General features: G+C 35.2%; 1 protein-coding gene across 11 annotated transcripts in view; it reads right to left on the reverse strand.

Annotated features, from left to right (window-relative positions):
• The window catches only part of LOC111581103 (unconventional myosin-IXb), a 130,434-nt gene extending 111,605 nt beyond the window's left edge, over positions 1–18,829 (reverse strand). For all 11 annotated transcript variants that reach the window (XR_008604000.1, XR_008603999.1, XM_055017471.1 and 8 more), the window contains exon 1: positions 18,433–18,829. The gene's annotated coding sequence lies outside the window, so the exon portion shown is untranslated. The remainder of the gene's footprint in view (positions 1–18,432) is intronic.
• Between the last annotated feature and the right edge of the window lie 708 nt (positions 18,830–19,537).

The following is a 19,537-nucleotide window of genomic DNA, read 5'->3' on the forward strand; positions in this document are numbered from 1 at the left end:
AGGCAGATATTTAAAAAAAAAACAATCAGTTCTTCTTCACTAAAGGATTTTAGCTCATAAAACTTGTTGGAAGTTTACCGATATGTTTCTTTCCCTAATCAAGGAGACTGATATTGGCAGTAGAGGTAAAATCTCGATGTCAGAATTTAGAAGAACACAAACTCCAACACAAAACTTTGTTGAGATGCTTTTGGTTTTTCATGTTTAACACAAAAAAACCCCCAAAATGGCTAAAATTACACCATTTGTTGGAGCAAAAACCGCTAAAAACAGGTTGACTTTGTCAGAATTTGAACTTTCCAGCTACTCATCTGTGCCATTTGGTTGGAATAATGAACCAGATTCGATTAAAGGTGTGATATTTCAACAAATTCAACCAGGTTAACACACAAAGTTGATGACCACAGGTGCAATATGCATCATCTCTGCTTGGGTTTTTATGCTTTGTTGAGCCAGTTAACATGGATAAGGCTTGTTTCTGTTGAATTTGCTTTTGTAAAAGGTGCATCGATCATCTGGCAGATTCACATCTAAACATGTAAATGATAATCATGTTAGGAGGAATCATGCTGCTCTACCATCTGGGGCCTAGGATGACCTTTTTCTACATCTCTACACATCATTGTTTAACCCTCCTGGTGTCCTCATTTACAGGCACCAAAATATATAGTTCCCTTGTCTGAAAAAAATCCAAAAATTCAGCAAAAAAAATTCCCCAGATATCTGAATATTTGCAAAACCTTCAGGAAGAAAATTCCAATAATTCCCTAAAAGTTGTATTTTTAAAAAATTCCCCCAAATTTGGCAAGAAAATTCTTGTAAATATTTTCAAAAAATTTACAAAAACTCTTCCCAAAAAAATCCTAAAAATATCCAAAGTGATTACATATATATCAGTAAAACTTCTAATATTTTCTTTGAGAACATTCACATAAAAATCCAGCGAAATTCGCTGGATTTTGGTTGATTTTTATGTGAATGTTCTTAAGAAACATTTTTAACATTTCTTTTTTTCCACCAAAAAATGTTCAAAGATTTCCCAAAAATGTTGAAAATGGGGACATCAGAAGTTTCACTGTGAAAATATATTTTTTCCACATTTTCAAACTTTAAAATGGGTCAATTTTGATCCGCAGGACGACACGAGGGTTAAACACTGGAAAGTGACTTGAGCGGAGAACAAAACTGATTTATTGCAATTCAGAGTAAAAATATCCCTTTGAAACGGCAGAACATTTTCTTTTACGGCCCCTGTGTTTTCCCCTTTGTGTCTCTTAACACTCCCCCTCTCCCACCTGGGCCAGACATCCTGGATGATTTCTGAAAATCTAACTTACATATGGAGCCATTCATCAGCGACCAGACTGCACGGTAAAAATAGAGCAAAAACAAACAGAACAGAGCGGAGGGCGGCCAATAGCAAGCGCCCAGCCAAGGTCTAACCTCCCCGCTGCATCTCTTTCAAGCCTTTAGCTTGTCTCTTTATTTCCATCCCTTTCCCCTTCTGTGCCTCCCTGGTCTGCACTCTTTTCTCTTCTTTCACGTCTCTTGTCCCTCTTCACAGCCCTTCAGGCATCCAGAGATGACGCCGGGCTGCAGTCAGCACATCGGGACGCAGAGTTCAGCCTCACGTTGACAACAAAGTGACAGAAACGTCCCACATACGAGCCCTATGTCAGCAGATCTGGACTGGACATCACAATAACCGTGTCTCAAAGAAACAAACAAAATGGAAGAAACTGTAGCTTTGCACATATTATGACAACATATGGAGCCTCATGAAGACCAGTTTTTGTCTCCTACCAATGAGTCCACATCAGCATTTAGTCAAAATAGCAAAAACGATAGAACCCTGCCTTGTCATGTTTGTCAAACATCATATTCTACTGGTGTTAGAGGCCTTAAAAGTTGGTGAAATGTCGACCAAAGACTGCATTTTTAGTAGGAAATATGAGTACATTCATATATTTACACTTAAAGGAACTTTCTGGGGCCAAAAGCAATTTGTAACTTTGCACATTTTGGTTAAAAAAGCCAAATACAGGTAAATTTTGAAGGCCCATATCAGCATGTGTGACAGGTGTTGGGTCAGAACAAGTTCTAGACAATGAGAAGTTTAATTTTCACCTACTTTTGAGACCAGGATCATCTTCTAGACAGGATTCCTTTTGTGTCAAAATATTTTTCTAATACTGGTATATATTAGAAAGGGTCAAAAATGCAAAGTGCTAACTAAAATGCACAGAATTTTGAGTCATTCCTGCGTACTTCAAGGGCCTTTAACTTGGAAAATACGCACAGTAAAAAGGTAAAATGTTAAATGTCTTCTTTAAATATCCTAAAGTTGAGGGGTTAGGTGTAGTATGACCCACGGAAACAGGAAGAAACATGCCCTGCGTTGGTAGATCTGGATGCAGGAAATCACAATAATTTGAGGCAAAAAAAAAAACGTAGTTCAAATGCATTATGATGCATTTTGCTTTCCAAAAATCCAACCCAGTTACAGGTTGTTTTCATGGCTGTTTGCAGGAGCACAAACAGAACAATGTGAGTAAAGTGGAGCCCTGCACACACCTCAGCTACACCACATTAATAAAACATGCTCCGTTTTGTTATAATAAGACGTATTCTGTTTCACTCACAAGGCCGGTTGGTGGAAAATTCTACACACTGTTCTAACACCGGTGCCACCTTAAAAACACGACGAGTTGCTGCTGGCCTGGCACATTTACCAGGAATGGTTCGTCACCTCTGCTGCCCGGCCTGGCTCGGATTATTCCTTTTTTCCCCTCACATCATTTCAGAAGGAGTGAGCAAGGAATGACGACACTTCGGTTTATTTCCTGAAGCTTGTCCATAATTCCTCAAACAAGATGTAAACAAGTTCAGCCCAGTTTGCACAAAAACACTTTAGTATTTAGAGGATTGAGGTGGAGTATTTTGGAAGGGAAACTCAAAAAGCAATCTGAATTTGAAGAGTTTTTAGTAAAGCTCCAGTACCAATACTTATATTTCTATATTTTTAACCAATTCTGTTGATTGGGATTTGACTTATTTAAGCACAATAGACATTTTTGTGTATCGAATAGTCAGAAATGAGAGTAAAATGCAGAGATTTTAGTCAAATGAGGTGAAAGGTGCTCATATGGCTGTGCATAGACTCCCCCGAGCCAGGAAAAACCCTGCTGCACAATGTTCATCTCTGCTATTCCGGTAGGTCAAGTTTTTCAAAAAGCAACTATTGTAATGCTTTCTATGCACAAATAGCAATTCAGCAACATGCTGCCGGTCACATGAGAACTGGGTCAATTCAACTTCTGAGGCTTCTAACATCAGCAAAATCAGATGTGTTGTAAATATGGTGTGAACTTATTTTTAGGTCCACAAAAATGGTGTGCAAAGGGATCTATATGTTGTCATTACAAGTGCAAAGTTACAAGCTGCTTCTGTCTTCAGGTTGAAAATAAACAATATATGAGACTTATTTTGCCTTACGGAAAGCTCCCATACATATACAGTACACTGTGTAATATGTTACTTACATTACTTACATGTTCAAGGGTTAATAAATAAACATTTGTCCTCTGCTGGAACCATCCAATCATTCGAATCTGATGGAAACTATTCTGTCTGTGTCCTCACCAAAGTTCATGGCTGTGGAAGTTAGATTTAAGGAGATATTGAACCCTAGATATGGCTTCACAGGGTTTCCACATCATCAGTTTGGCAAAATTGGAACCTAATCTTGCTATATTTGTCATACATCCTTTTTACTGATGTTAGAGCCTGAAAAATTGGTGAAATGTTGACCAAAGTCTGTGTTTTTTCGAGAAAACATGGCTACATCAATACAAATTCACTTACAGGAACTTTCTGGAGCCACAACACCACTATTGTTTGAAAGGTTGAATTTTTCCTCATTTCTTAGGGATAATAAATAAATAAACATTTGTCCTCTTCTGGAACCATTTGGATCTGATGGATACTAGTCTGTCTGTGTCCTCAACAAATTTAATGGCTATGACATTTATTTTGCTGGAAATATCACACATGAAACAAATGGCTTTTGAGGTAAGATAGTTTTCGATGGTGAAAATACATTTTAAAAAAAATATTCTGCCAAAATATTTTTTCAGAACGTAGTTTTGGGTCCCAAAAAACAAAGAAGTGAACTCTGAACAGAATATGAGATGGAGGTGCAACAGTGCCACGGCTACAGTTCAAGAACCAGTTATTCTGCTCGTTAGCATGCAAAGGATGCAACACAGGTGAGCAGGAAGAATCAGATTCAACCTTCGTAACACCAACTATTGGACAGGCAGCTCGACGGAATCAGCTTCCTGTATGTAACCGGCCTTCATTAGCTGAGCCGAATGATCACATTTTGCAGGATGGAGCCTGAGTAGCAGCAAACAGAGCCTCAGGGTGTGCCCTCTGTTTGCCCATAATCCAGAGCCAGGGGACAGGATCCGTGACCGCAGAGAGGATGGAGGGGGAGGTTTCAGCTCACCACAGCCGACAACTTGACACGACAGTCCCTCCTCCACAGAAAACAGTGACAGGAAGACCTCAGTGCAATGTGTCAGACATGAAAGTAGACTTTTCTGTTGACCAGAAGTGATGCAGGGGGGAAATAAAACAGCAGAATCGTGCAAAAGATGTCATCATCTGCTGTGGACAGAAGAATTTTTAGTTTTGGAGGCATCTTTTGGTCCGTTTCTGGCCGATGAGTTGCAGGATCTCACTGGGTAGATGTTCAACCACAGGAGTCACTGCTGGAGATGAAGCCCATGCATCAATGTCACACTGCAGAGCAGCTCAGAAAAGCAGAATTATCCGTTTAATGACAATGTAGTTGCCACAAAACTACATTCTGCATTCTCAAACATATTTTCTACCAGATTAGGTTTGTTTGTAATGTTTCCTAAATATATTATTTACACGGCAAGCGTTTATTAATCCCACAGTGGGGAAATTTGTATCATAAATCAGTAAAAGGTATAGTGTAAACATTTACATACATAATACTTAAATAGCAAATTTAGTTAGTAGGTAAGACGACAAGAAATAAATATAGTGGAGAAAGGAGCATCCAGACAGGCAGATTTATGAGTTAATTGTAGTAAAAAAAACACTCCTAGTTCAGACTGAAATCTGCTTGCCTTTGTCTTAAATTTTATTGTTTTACTCTCATTTTTTGTAGTCAACCCATCATATATTAAAAGGGGCAGGACTTGTCACCATAGGTAACCAAGAAAATGGAGGAAAAGCTTCAAATACCTCGTCATACCCAAACTCTGACATTTTTCATCAAGTAATTTTGGTGGGCAACCTTAACCAAGGCTCTAAGATGTAAAAAAAAAAAAAAACCAGCAAATTAGGACATTTTTTAGTTTTTGGTGCCTAAACTGAAGTGAAAACAAAACTTTCCCACCTCGTCACTGGTCAAAAACTACATTTATTCCAAAACAAAATTGTATTCGATACAAAACTTATTTAAGAATGCAGTTAAACTGCATAAGAATGTCATGTTTTGGAGGCTGCCTTTCAACAAAGAGTTAAAAATCTATGCGATGAAACACTGTTGAGGGTTAATATCCAAACAGTGAAAAAAGAAGCAGCATGTGGATTTAACCTTAACGCTGTATAAACTCGGTGCACTCCAGCTGCCTTAAAGCGGTTCAAACGTGTCTTCCATGACGGTGACGGACCACTTTTCACTTTACTATGGAACATTCTTGGGTTGTATATTTTAGTAAAAACCTCGGCTCATAACTGTGTCGATGCTCGGAACATAAACATACAGATTTGAGATAATGATCATCATCATCGCGATGGAGCTTTGATCTCAATCATCTCGACTTGATGTGTTTGGACGAATAAAGTTGCTGCAAACAAATCCATGGTAAGTAGGCCATCCCCAAACAGCCGCTGTGTGCCTTTTCCTCACTTCTACCCTATCATTACAGCCGGGGCTATTTATAAAGCCCATAAATTCAGCTCACCGCATTGAAAGAGCACTAAGAGAGAGTTACCAAGGAGTTTGTGGAGTCCAAACACTCTCTGCGCCTCTTTTCATTTCTTTTGCAGACTCGGTTAGCAGCTTTTCTTGCCACAGAACCCTGCAGCATTCCTGTGATGTGACACACTGCATGTACACAAAAGCAAACATATATGCACGCACAACGGCATCCCATATCTCCTTTCTGACCTCCTCCTTCCCATTCATCCCCTCCTCCATGCCTACACACCTACCCACTGTACTTTACCAACAGAAACCTGACAGGTTTATTCTACTCAAACCGGCCGTCAACGTCTTTGATGAGGAGATGTGAAGATGATGCCCGTCCAGTCCAGTTTCTCAGCAGCAGCTTGAGCAACACAGTGATACAGACATTTTCCTGACGAGCGTAAATAGAAATACAAGCCTCTACACGTTGGACTGTTTCTGCCAAGCCCTTGGCAATGAGCCCGTCACTATACCTCAGATAGCAGCGAAACTTCCTGAGACTGGGTCAACAATCGATTCACAGCGTCTACAGGGCCGCATAGTTTAAAACAATGGAGTGTAATGCAATTATCCATCATGCAATTTATAGCCTTACAACTTACGTGTATACAGAATGCTTCTTTTCTCACTTAATTCACACTAAAAGGCCCAAAAGAGAACAAACCGTTTGAACTGATTTAACCCTCCTGTTATCCTCATTTACGGGCACCAAAAAATATTGTTTCCTTGTCTGAAAAAAATCCAAAAATTCAGAAAAAAATCCTCAAATTTCTGAAAATTTGCAAAACCTTCATGAAGAAAATTCCAATATTTCCTGAAAAGTTTCCCTTAAAAGTTTTATTTTAAAAACATTTCCCAAATTTGGCAAGAAAATTCTTGTAAATATTTCCAAAAAATCAGTCAGAAAGCCAAAAAAAAATGTGCGAACATCAAGACAGGATGAAATTTGTCAAATCAAATAAGTAAAAGCTAAATAAAGTATTATAAAACGTTAGAAAAAGCAGGACAGCAAATTGCAAGATGAATTTCTATAGCAAAATAAAAACATGAAATATTAAGACCAAAAGCCTTTGAAAACCTGTACACCTTAAGGTTTTTTTTTTTTTGAAGGCATTATGCGTAATTAAACTCAGATTTTTTGTTGTTTTAAATATTTAAATATTGTGTGCTGAAATACACAACTACAGCTCGAAATAAAAGGAGAATGACAAAATTTTCCTGGTGAATAAATTAATTTATTTAAAGTTATTACATGAAGAAAAACATAAAAAACTAAGGAAGAAAATCAAACTGGAGAAGCTTAATTTTTTTGTGTTTGTCAACTTCACAACTTGTGTTCATAATTATAGTAATTAGTTACATAAAACTTAAAAATACAAGTTGGAAAAACTACATTTTCATGTGGAATCAACTTAAAAACTTGTATTTATTCTACTAATCATTAAATAAGTTGTAATTAAAAGTACTTTTGATTATAGAGCAAGTGTGAGCTATTGAAAACATGTACGTCAAAATATTGAGCAATTTAAAGTTGAATTTGTTGTTTTTTGCTTTCAATATTTCGATGCTGTGTGCTGAAACACACAACTGCAGTTAATTAAACAGAAATGCTTATCAGAAAAAAAAAATCCTGTTAAATATATTATAGATTATAGGATAATGTTACTGTTATTCTATAGTTTAGTTTCTCAAAAGTTACTACATGAACAAAAACATGAAAAAACTACAGAGGAAATCTGATCCGAGAAACTTAATTTTTTCCTGAATTTTTTTAAAATTATAGTAATTAGTAAGTAAACAACACTTTGGAACAACTATTTTTTTATGTGGAATCAACTTAAAAACTTGTATTTTTGCTACTAATCATATAAGCTGTAATTAAAAATACCTCTGATTATAGAGCAAACAAACTATTGAAAACTCGTACAACTTGAAGTTTTTGTTGAAAATATCGAATAATTTAAACTCAAATGTGTTGTTTTTTGTTTTCAATATTTAAATACTGTATGCTGACCTACACGACTGCAGTTAACATCAAGAAAAGTCCTCCTCCGAGGCTGCTCAGTCGTATAATTTCTGACAGGTGAAATCTTGAAAACAATTCGTGGCAGAAATCACGGCACCATAGAATGTGTCCATTTAATATAAATGTACCCACAAACACAATGACCTTGCGCTGAGCACAGGCGTGTGTTCTGCATGTGTACGTTATGTACGGATACCGAATCACGTGACTTAAATATGTAGCGGGCGGCGGGAATTGATGGGACTCAGAAACACCCCCACAATTTAATCAGTTGTTCCTTGGATCATTTCTGATGGATAAGTCCTGATAAGTCCTCAGTGGTGGATTTGTAGTAGGATCACAATCATGTGATCATCAGCAGGCAGCTGACGTAGCGTTCTGACAATGAAATCTTTAACAAATCTGTGGATCCAGACTATAAGCCGCATCACTGCCAAAATCTAACCACTTGGTCCTTGTGTCATTTCTGACTTTCCCTGGACATTTCATCCAAATCCATGAATCCATTTTTGATGTTGCGCACAGTCAGACAGACAGACAAACCAACACCGATCATCACATAACTCTGTCGTTCCTTGGCGGAGTAATAAAAACAGAGAAGGTAGTCAGGCAAAGTTTTCTTGTTGAATGAATTCAATTCTGAAAAGCAACTACAAAACAAAAAAAACACATAAAAACTGCATAAGAAAATCTAATTGGAGAAATTTTTGTGTTTGTCGACTAAAAAACTTGTGTGTACAACTATGATATTTAAGTACACGCCACTTAAAACCACTTTTATGAACTAACTTAAAAACTTGTGTTTATGCTACAATTACCTAATTAAATTGTAATTAAAAATACCTTTTCTTATGGAGCAAATACTACTTCCTCCACCTCACTGTAGTTTGCTGATTGAACCTTATTACTAGAAGCCATCTTGACTCAAAAAGCTTGACACAAACTGCTGCGTTACTGGTTTCTGTCGAGCCCCAACACTATTTTTAGACCGTAGAGAATTCTGCACGTCGGTGATCTAGTGATAAGAGGCAAAGATAGTTGCAGCAGTTGACTGAAGCAGCTCTGCATAGTCATGGGACTGCAGGTGTCGGTCCACAGGTAGCTGACATAACCCAGAACGAGGCTGCAAATAGAAACAAGGTGTGCTGCAGAGGGACGTCCTCCATCCCTCAACCTGTTCTCCTGGCCTTGTTCTGTCAGAGGCCTAAATTAGCAAAAAATAAAAAGAGGAACTAGTCCATGGACCAGACCAGATATTGGAACCATCACAGGTGACCAAACCTAAGTGGCGCTAAAATGTACACTGGGTTAATGTAAGTACATTAAGATGTGAGAGTCTTTCCACACTGGCAGCTTTATCACTTATTAGTGAAACATTCACCATAACCACTGTATGGCACAATTCATTTATCTCACTGTATGCAGAGATCACATCTAATATAAGTCAATTATCCAATAAAACTGTTTGAGAACGGGTAATATATATATATATATATATATATATATATATATATATATATATATATATATATATATATATATATATATATAAATAAATAAAAAAAATTAAACATCCGTCCCAGATGAATGCATTTCTTGTTTGTCTGTACTTTCTTTTCATGCTTATTTGTTTTGGTCAATATGTGTCTCGTTTCTGTCATTTTGTGTCTTGTTTTGTTACTTTGTGTCTCGTTTCTGTCATTTTGTATCTTGTTTTTGTCTTTTTGTGTCTTGTTTTTGTAACTTTGTGTCTTGTTTTTGTCTTTTTGTGTCTTGTTTTGGTCTTTTTTTTGTTTTGTTATTTTGTGTCTTGTTTTTGTCGTTTTGTGTCTTGTTTTTGGAACTGTCTTGTTTTTGTCGTTTTTGTGTCTTGTTTGGTTATTTTGTGTCTTGTTTTTGTCGTTTTGTGTCTTGTTTTTGTTTTGTCATTTTGTGTCTTCTTTCTGTCATTTTGTGTCTTGTTTTGTTATTTTGTGTCACGTTTCTGTCATTTTGTGTCCTGTTTTTGTAACTTTGTGTCTTCTTGTTGTCATTTTGTATCGTTTTTGCCGTTTTGTGTCCTGTTTTTGTAACTTTGTATCTTCTTTTTGTCCTTTTGTGTCTTGTTTTTGTCACAGACAATCTTGTTACCATAGCAATGAAATCTTTCTCAGACTCCAGTTTGTTGTAGTATTGTTCTGTGTTGTAAAGTTATTAACACAGATGATGATGTGTGGCGTTTCTTATTTTTCATAACGAGGAATAATCCTGTTGAATTGGACTTTTAGTTCAGACTCTCTCATTGTGTCCATTAAACCAGTGATAACATTTATTAAGCTGTGAGTCTGCAACGGCTGTCATATCAAAATGCAAACTACAGACATACAACTAGTTAAAAAGACCAAAAACAACTGGTCACCTTGAGTGGTACCGATACTGGAGATTTTGGGTCTGGGCCCATGGACTAAACCCAAGAGTCCAAGAACAACCCAACTCAAAGAGCATTTTTGCGTCTTTACATTAATTCCAAATAGGGGAAGGTCAGACATATAGCAGACTAACAGTATTTCACACATTAATCACCAAGCAGTTGTGAGAAGTCAAACAGTTTCTGGAACATGTGACCCTGAAAACACTCCAGATAAGACTCTCTAGCTGCTGACGGATCCACTGCAGCCTCCACAAACAAAAACCAAACCGGCCCCCACACCTCTTAGGTCATCAGCGATAAAATAAAACACTCGTCTACAGCTGAAAACCACAAGAGACTCGGTGATTTCACATCACGTCGGTGTCAAAATAAGCCGGCGCTGTTTCATTGCTACCATCCTTCACCTCACACTTCATCACAGCTCCCTTTAGAAGACGATTTCATGAACTCTTCTTCTTGAACAACAAAAGTTTCGGGTTAATGATCCAAATCGGCTGCATTTATCGAAAACACCGGCGCACAACAGAAAGCAGAAGCTTGAGGCTGTAAAACACAGCGCTTAGCTGAGATAAAAACTGATTTATAGCATCACACGTGGGGAAAATAACATCTAGCAACACACAAGGTGAGACTCAGCAGCCAGAAATAAATTTAATAACGCCGAATATCGTCTCCTCAGAGAAATATTGGCACAGATACGAGGGAGGCAATTATCTTTTCCTTTGCAATTTCACACAATTACATTGACGAGGATGTGCAGACAATTACAAGCTGAGCCGCTCTCCCCTCCCATCCCCCTATCCTGAACCGCTGTCAGATCTGCAGAGAACCAACCATTAGCAGGAGGCCAGATGGTGCTTTTCTTTCTGTGGAGCTCTTTAACCCTCCTGTTGTCTTCATTTACAGGCACCAAAAAAATACCTTTTCCTTGTCTGAAAAAAAATCTAAAAATTCAGCAAAAAAAATTCCCCAAATTACTGAAAATTTGCAAAACCTTCAGGAAGAAAATTCCAATAATTCCTTAAAAGTTTCCCTTCAAAGTTTTATTTTTTTAAAAAATCAATAAATGTCCTAAATTTTGCAAGAAATACAAATTTTAAAAAAAATTAAATTAAAAAAAATGTAAATATTGAACAAAAATTGTAAAAATCATCCAAAAAAATCCTAAAAATATCTAAAGTGATTCCATATATATCAGTAAAACTTTTGATATTTTCTTGAACATTCAGAAAAAAAATCAACCAAAATCCAGTGAAATTCGCTGGATTTTAGTTCATTTTTTTGTGACTGTTCTTAAGAAACATTTTTAACATTTCTTTTTTTCCACCAAAAAATGTTGAAAGATTTCCCAAAGATGTTGAAAATGTGGACATCAGAAGTTTCACTGTCAAAATATAAATTTTCCCCACATTTTCAAACTTTAAAATGGGTTAATTTGACCCGCAGGACGACACGAGGGTTAAAGAGGTGTTCGATGAAACAGGAAACAACTGAGAAAACTTTTCTGTCTAAAATCAGCATGTTGACATTTTATTTTTTTATGTACTAACTTTTAGATGTATATTTTCGCATTGTTTTATTGCAGTCTCTTTATATTGTTTTACTGTATATTATACTGCTGTCTCTGTTTTAAATTACGACGTTTTTAAGCTATTCTCTTGCACTTTGGTCACCCTTTGGGCTGTTGTCAAGGGCTACAGAAATAAACTTTGACTGACTGATTAATCCTCCTGTTGTCCTCATTTACAGGCACCAAAAAATTTTGTTTCCGTGTCTGAAAAAAAATCCAAAAATTCAGCAAAAATATTCCCCAACTTTCTGAAAACTTGCAAAACCTTCAGGAAGAAAATTCCCTTGAAAGTTTTATTTTGAAAAATTCCCCTAAATTTGGCAAGAAAATTCCTGTAAATATTTTCAAAAATGAGTAAAAATCTTCCAAAAAAATCCTTAAAATATCTTTATCGCAAAAGTGTTTAGAATACCCTTAAAAACACAAATAACGCTTCCAATAACTTCAAATTCTGAATAATTTCAAGCATCTGCCAGCTTTTCTTCCCACAAAGAATCTATTTACAAGAAAGTACTTTCAAAAAACCCACAAAAGGTATTCAAAATAACCTTAAAAACACAAATAACACTTCAAATAACTTAAAATTTTGAATAATTTCAAACATCTGCCCGATTTTCCTCAGAAACATAAAGGTGCCGCATGGAACCAAAATGCTTCTTTGCAGTGATGCCATAAAACAACCATTTTTAGTCCCACAAAGAACGTTTTACAAAAAAAACCAAAAAACATAAAGGTGCTCAAAATAGCCTTTAAAATGGTTCCGTTACGCACCGTAAATGGTGCTTCGAGCAACTTCAGTTAAACTTGGTTCTTTGAGGAACTATTTTCCTGTAATTTTCCAAAAAATAAATGGCTCTTGGAGCATTTTAAATCAAATTATTCCATGAAAGACAAGGCTATGAAAGAAGTTGTTGTCCATTTATGAACATTCCTATTTACTTTATTTAATTACAAACAAGTAAAATATTTATGATGTCAGAACAATGGGTTCAAACACTAAAACAGTCACTATGAGAACGATATAAAACCGTAAAATCTGAAATGAACTTGTGGATCCAAACTAGAAATCAACTGCATTTAACAGAAATTAAATATATGAGCTTAAAAATGAGAATTTGCAGCATTTCTGGGTTCATTTCCAATAAAACACATTTAATAATTTGGGTTCTGGACAAGATGCCAGCTTTGGATTTGAGAAACTTCAATCTTTTATTGACCAAATGATTTATTAATTAAGAGAAAGCCTTCAGAAGAACCATTTAGGAAACCTTTGTTTGTCTGAATAATACTGGCAGTCGGTTACATCCCATCTCCTCCCTTTTTTAACCAAAGCCACTAGCCAGGGTGGATTTTTAATACATGGAGATTTGCATGTTCAAGCGTCCTCCCAGGGATTGGGATGTTAATTTAATTCTGAATTCGACAGATGGGGACATTGATTGCAGCGAACGTTCTGATGTCTGGTTGGCAGGTCGGACACTTTCAGGCTCACAGGTGCTGCACAAACCCACAACACGCTCCAGTGTCACTCAGTTTACCCAAAAATACTGGAGAACGTGGACGGATTCTCAGTCAAAACAATACTGCAGTGTCATTTATTACATGGGGTAGTGTGTCAACAGAATTACTCTACAATGCTCTATTTTACACAGATATATACACTACCCTTCAAAAGTTTGGGGTCACTAACAGAACTGGGATAAAGCCCCTGTACCCCTATGTAGATATTCCTTTAAAAATCAGCCGTTTCCGGCTAGAATAGTTACTTACCACATTAACAATGTCTACACTGGATTTATCATTCATTTCATGTCATCTTCATTGAAAAAACTGCTTTATTTCAAAAATAAGGACATTTCTAAGGGACTCCAAACTTTTGAATGCTAGTTTATGTTGGTTTTAAAGAACTGTAATTGAAAATATTAAGAAAATCTAACATTTTTATGGCATTTTTTTTGTTCACTAGGAGTATTTCTCACAGTAAAAAGTCATTTTTCAACCTTTTTGTATTTAGCTTATGCAGATGCATTCACCTACCAAATCACTTCTTTTTTTGATATTCCAGAAAAACTATATATGTAATTGTTTTCAGTGTCGTGCAGTTCTAGCTGCAATGCATCTGTTGTTGCAGAAATATTATACAGGGGGTCCTCGGTTTACGACGTCCTCGACCTACGGCGTTTCGTCGTGTTGGAACTGGTTACGTGGCGTGGCCTGAATATCGCAAATTTGCCACTTGGAAAACATCGATCTCAAGTCCACAGTGTGAAACGTTCTCACCTCTAAACTGATGAGTCATCTGATATGACAACAGAAATAAAACAGAGGCGGGGAAAGTAGTGACTACTGCTATTACTCAGCCAGGCAGCCGGTTAAGTTTAGAAAGTCTGGTTAGTTGCACCTTGAGCTGCACAATACGTCGTTTCAGCACTGACATTGCAATGTATGCGATTACCACATCACAAGAAGTGTGGTGTTGAGTTAGGCAATTTAACTCAACCATGTCATGACACAACTTTTCTCAACTGTTTTCATTTCCCACGGCTACTCTATAAGAGAATTCTGTCTCCAGTTTAAGAGTTCATGTATATTTTTATGCTTTAACTGTATTTACGAGACATGTAGTTTGTTGGCATGCAGGATTCACGTGTGCAAAATTAGTAAAAAACATGAGAAAAATGTTCAAAAAGAAGATTTGTTTGCAAAGAATGATGAACACTGACAATTCCTAGAGTGTGATTTAAAAAAATATACTTAGCAGAACTTTTTTCATGAAAACAACAGTGGTACTATGTAAACAAACTTGTATTTAAAGGGTTAAAATCCTAAAAATGCATGAGTATTTTATATTTTTGTGTTATGATCAGGATCAATGTTGATTGAAAGAAGTTATTCATTGAAAGTGGATAGTAATTCAAGCATGATTTTTTGTCTTCAAAAAGTTTCGCAAACTCAGAACAGGTTGAGTTTTAATCTGATGCTGCAAAAAAATTCTAATAACGCACCAGAATCAATTGCTGACATATCGCATACGGTGATATTGAAAAAAAAATCCACTTGGCACTTATATGGAAAATATTTCAGAAAAAACAGCAGTGGTATAGATGCGTCCATTTTTTCTGTTTTGTTTTTTAATCAAAATTAATTGTAAACAAACTGGCATTTAAATGGTTAAAATCCTAAAAAATAAATATTTAGTAGGGAAAAATATTATTAATATACAATATTTTATAGTATTTTTATGTCGTTAAGGTCTTGATATTATTAATATACAATTTTTTTGGCATTTTTTTGTCTTTAAGGTCCTGAGTGTGAGTTTCTTAAATCTGACTGTGTATAAAAAAAAATTTATCAGAAATACTGTTGTTTCTAATCACTGACATACCCCAGACTGTGATATTAAAAAATATCCCCTTATCATTTATTTAACCCTCCTGTTGTCCTCATTTACATGCACCAAAAAATATTGTTTCCTTGTCTGAAAAAAATCCAAAGATTCAGCAAAAAAATTCCCCAAATTTCTGAAAATTTGCAAAACTTTCAGGAAGAAAATTCCAATAATTCCTTAAAAGATTCCCTTCAAAGTTTTATTTTAAAAAACCAAAAATTAATAAATGTCCTAAATTTTGCAAAAAATACAAATTAAATTTTTTTTTTTTTAAATTTAAAAAATTCACCAACATTGGCAAGAAAATTCCTGTAAATATTTTCAAAAAATTTGTAAATCTTCCAAAAAATCCTAAAAATATCTAGTGATTACACACACACACAACATATATATATATATATATATATATATATATATTTCTTAAAGAAAATTTTAGAAGTTCATATATATATATATATATATATATATATATATATATATATATATATATATATATATATATATATATATATATATATGAACTTCTAAAATTTTCTTTAAGAACATTCACAAAAAAAATCAACCAAAATCCAGTGAAATTCACTGGATGTTGGTTGATTTTTATGTGAATGTCTTAAGAAACATTTTTAGCATTTCTTTTTTTCCACCAAAAAAGGTTCAAAGATTTACCAAAAATGTTAAAATGTGGACATCAGAAGTTTCACGGTGAAAATTTTTATTTTTTTCCACATTTTCAAACTTGAAAACTGGTCAATTTTTGTCCCGCAGGACGACACGAGGGTTAATGAAAAATCAATTGGTCAATTTATGTGTTTCTTTTTTTAAAAATCGAAAGTCACACTACCTAAACAAACTGGCACTCAAATGGCTAAGTTCTTAAAAATAAATCAATATTTGGTAGATATGATCATGATTGATGTTAGTTAAAAACATCTGTCATCGAAAGTGGAAAATAATATTAATATTTTTTTTATGCAGATCTTTTGTCTTCAATGTCCTGAGTGTGATTTTCTTAAATTTGACTGTGTATAAAAAATAAAACTGCATCAGAAACTATTTTATTTCTAATCACTGACATTCATCAGACTGTGATAATAAAAAAAGAAAACAAAATACCATTGTTTTCAATATTGAGGCCATAGTTGTAGAAATACAACTGATTAAATATGAAGATAACAACTTTATATTAACATGTGAACTAGTCCTGGATCTACAGGACTCAAGAAACCTTAATTTATACTTTATTAGCATCTTTTTGAGTTTTTTCCCCCCACTTTCATATACAAAATCACCCCTATCATTCTAGAATAATTTCATTTCATTCATTTATTCATTTATTTTTAAAATGGGACAATTCGTATTGATGTATATTTTCATGTAAATATGATAGATTGTAGCCATACGGCTAATTTCAGTCTAATGATTTTTTTTTCCCAATTTGGTTTTCATATTGCAGAAAAACTATATATTGCAATCATTAGTTTTCAATATTGTGCAGCCTTAGTTGCAGAAATACTATATTTAAACTTCATTTATGAGAACACATATTAAATATCAGGAAAATAAAATTATATCAACATGTGCAACAGTCCTGGGTCTAACAGAACCTCTATTTATACTTTATTAGCAGCTTTTTGATTTTTTCCCCCCACTTCTATATAAAAAACCACCCTATCATTCTAGAATTATTGCATTTTTTCCATATTTGGTCTTCATATTGCAGAAAAACTACATATTGCATCGTTAGTTGTTTTCAGCATCATGCAGCCCTCAGCTGTTGTTGCAGAAATACTATATTTGACCTTAAATCAAGAGAACGTCTGATTAAATATGAAAACAATAACTTTATATCAACATGTGCAACAGTCTTGAATCTACCAGGATTCAGAGAATGTCTTTTTATACTTTATTGTCACCTTTTTAATTTTTCCCCCCCACTTTTATATACAAAAGCACCCCAGACACTCTAGAAAAATTAATTATTTTCCAAATTTGGTGCTCATAGTGCAGAAAAACTATTTATTGCATTGTTTGTTTGCAATATTGTGCAGCCTTAGTTGCAGAAATACAATATTTAAGCCTCACATAAAAGAACACCTGATTAAATATGAAGAAAATAAACCTATATCAACATGTGCAACAGTCCTGGGTCTAACAGAACCTTTATTTCTACTTTATAAGCAGCTTTTTGAGTTTTTCCCCCTCATTTCTTTATAAAAAAAGCACCCCTATCATTCTAAAAAATTTTTTTTCCAAATTTGGTTCTCATATTGCAGAAAAACTACATATTGCATCGTTCGTTAGTTGTTTTCAATATTGTGCAGCTATAGGTGCAGAAATACTATATTTAAGCTTCATTTAAGAGAACAACTGAGTAAATATCAGGACAATAAAGCTATATCAACATGTGCAACAGTCCTGGGTCTAACAGAACCTCTATTTCTACTTTATTAGCAGTTTTTTTCCCACTTGTAACATGTGTGACCTACATCTGGGCATGAATAAAGTCCATATTGTTGGATTTTTTGCAGTATTTTACCACTTTTGATGGTTCCGCTCAGCCACAAACTGAGCCCCATAATAACAGTGATGATAAACTGGTTCTTTAGTCCTTCCGGACAACAATTCTGGCCGGATTTCTGTCAAACACTGAATGAATGTGAGCACAAACAGGTCCACTGACATGCAGGTTAGTCGGTGTGAGCTCCAGGCCCGAGGACATTTCACTGCAACAAGTCAGATTACATTCTCAGCTCATTCACACTCTCTGTCACTTACCAAACATGCTGTTATCACCTATTTACAGCCACTCACGACCAGTTAGCTCCATTTTGTCCTAAAATCTGCCCCAATAAAAGCAGCTAGAAGAGGTTAAGCTGCTCCACGTTAACTTCCTACAGCAGCCCAGTGAATGTAGACACCAATACTAAACAGCAAACCGACGTGTTTTAGTTTAATTCCGCCTTTTTGTCTCATAAACTTCACTTTATCTCGTAGAGAAAAAGCAGGAACAGGCAGTTTAACGTACCTTTAACGGCCGTTTTTCTCATCGTCCCGGTGTAATCCTCAGCTGCTCCGAACAACGGCTCCGAAAATCAATGGAAACCACGTCGGTTGTGGGTTTTCTCTCCGTTTTCTTCCTTTTTTGTTGTTTTTTTTTGTCAGTAAACCTGAGTTGTATGGAAGTAGGCTAACAGCAGCAGCGGAGTCCAACGGACAAAGCAGAGTTTAGAAGAATAAAAAGACCCGAAGAAGAAATGAGAGCGAAAGAAACTACAAAACCGGTTAAATGCGGTAGAGAAAAAATGAGTCGCCGGTGGGAGTAATTTAAAAAAAGGAGGCAGTAAAGTCCACAGTTTTCCTACAGACTGAGATGTTGGAGCGGCTAGCTGCTAGCCCGTCCTGTCGCTACTTCCTTTCTGAAATAACAGCAGCGGAGAAAAGTTGAGGAAAAAGCAGCAGCAGATTGAACACAATGAGGGAACCCTGTTGATCAGCGCGTCCGTTGGCCCACAGCGACCCCTGTCGGAGGACGGAGGTGGTACTGCAGGGGGCGCAACACAGGAACAGGAACTTTGGGTGTTACTAACTGTGGTTTTAAGACTGATGACATGGAGAGCATCAGTTTATTAGAAATGACAGCTTGTTTTTGTATTTTTATTTATTCATTTTTACCACACAAACACTAGGGAAAAAAACAATAATGCACAGTTTTGGATGGAATAAAACCACAACTCATTAGGTAGAAAGTATTGATTAGATGGAATAAACATTTAACACTATAAACTACAGCATTTGACTGTAAAAATTACACAATTTTTTACTATATTAAATCAGCCACAATTTCCTAATAATAATGATAACAATTGTAATAATGCATAATAATAATAATAATAATAATAATGATAACAATTGTAATAATGCATAATAATAATAATAATAATAATAATAATAATAATAATAATAATAATAATAATAATAATAATAATAATAATAATGTTAAATAAAATGTTTTTTTTAAGTTTTTCTAAAAATGGGGCAAAACTGTAAACAGTGTCCACATCAGAAATACAGATTTTTACCTACCATTATTATTATTATTATTATTATTATTATTATTATTATTATTATTA

Source organism: Amphiprion ocellaris, chromosome 2 (assembly GCF_022539595.1).
Source record: "Amphiprion ocellaris isolate individual 3 ecotype Okinawa chromosome 2, ASM2253959v1, whole genome shotgun sequence".
Taxonomy (NCBI): domain Eukaryota; kingdom Metazoa; phylum Chordata; class Actinopteri; family Pomacentridae; genus Amphiprion; species Amphiprion ocellaris.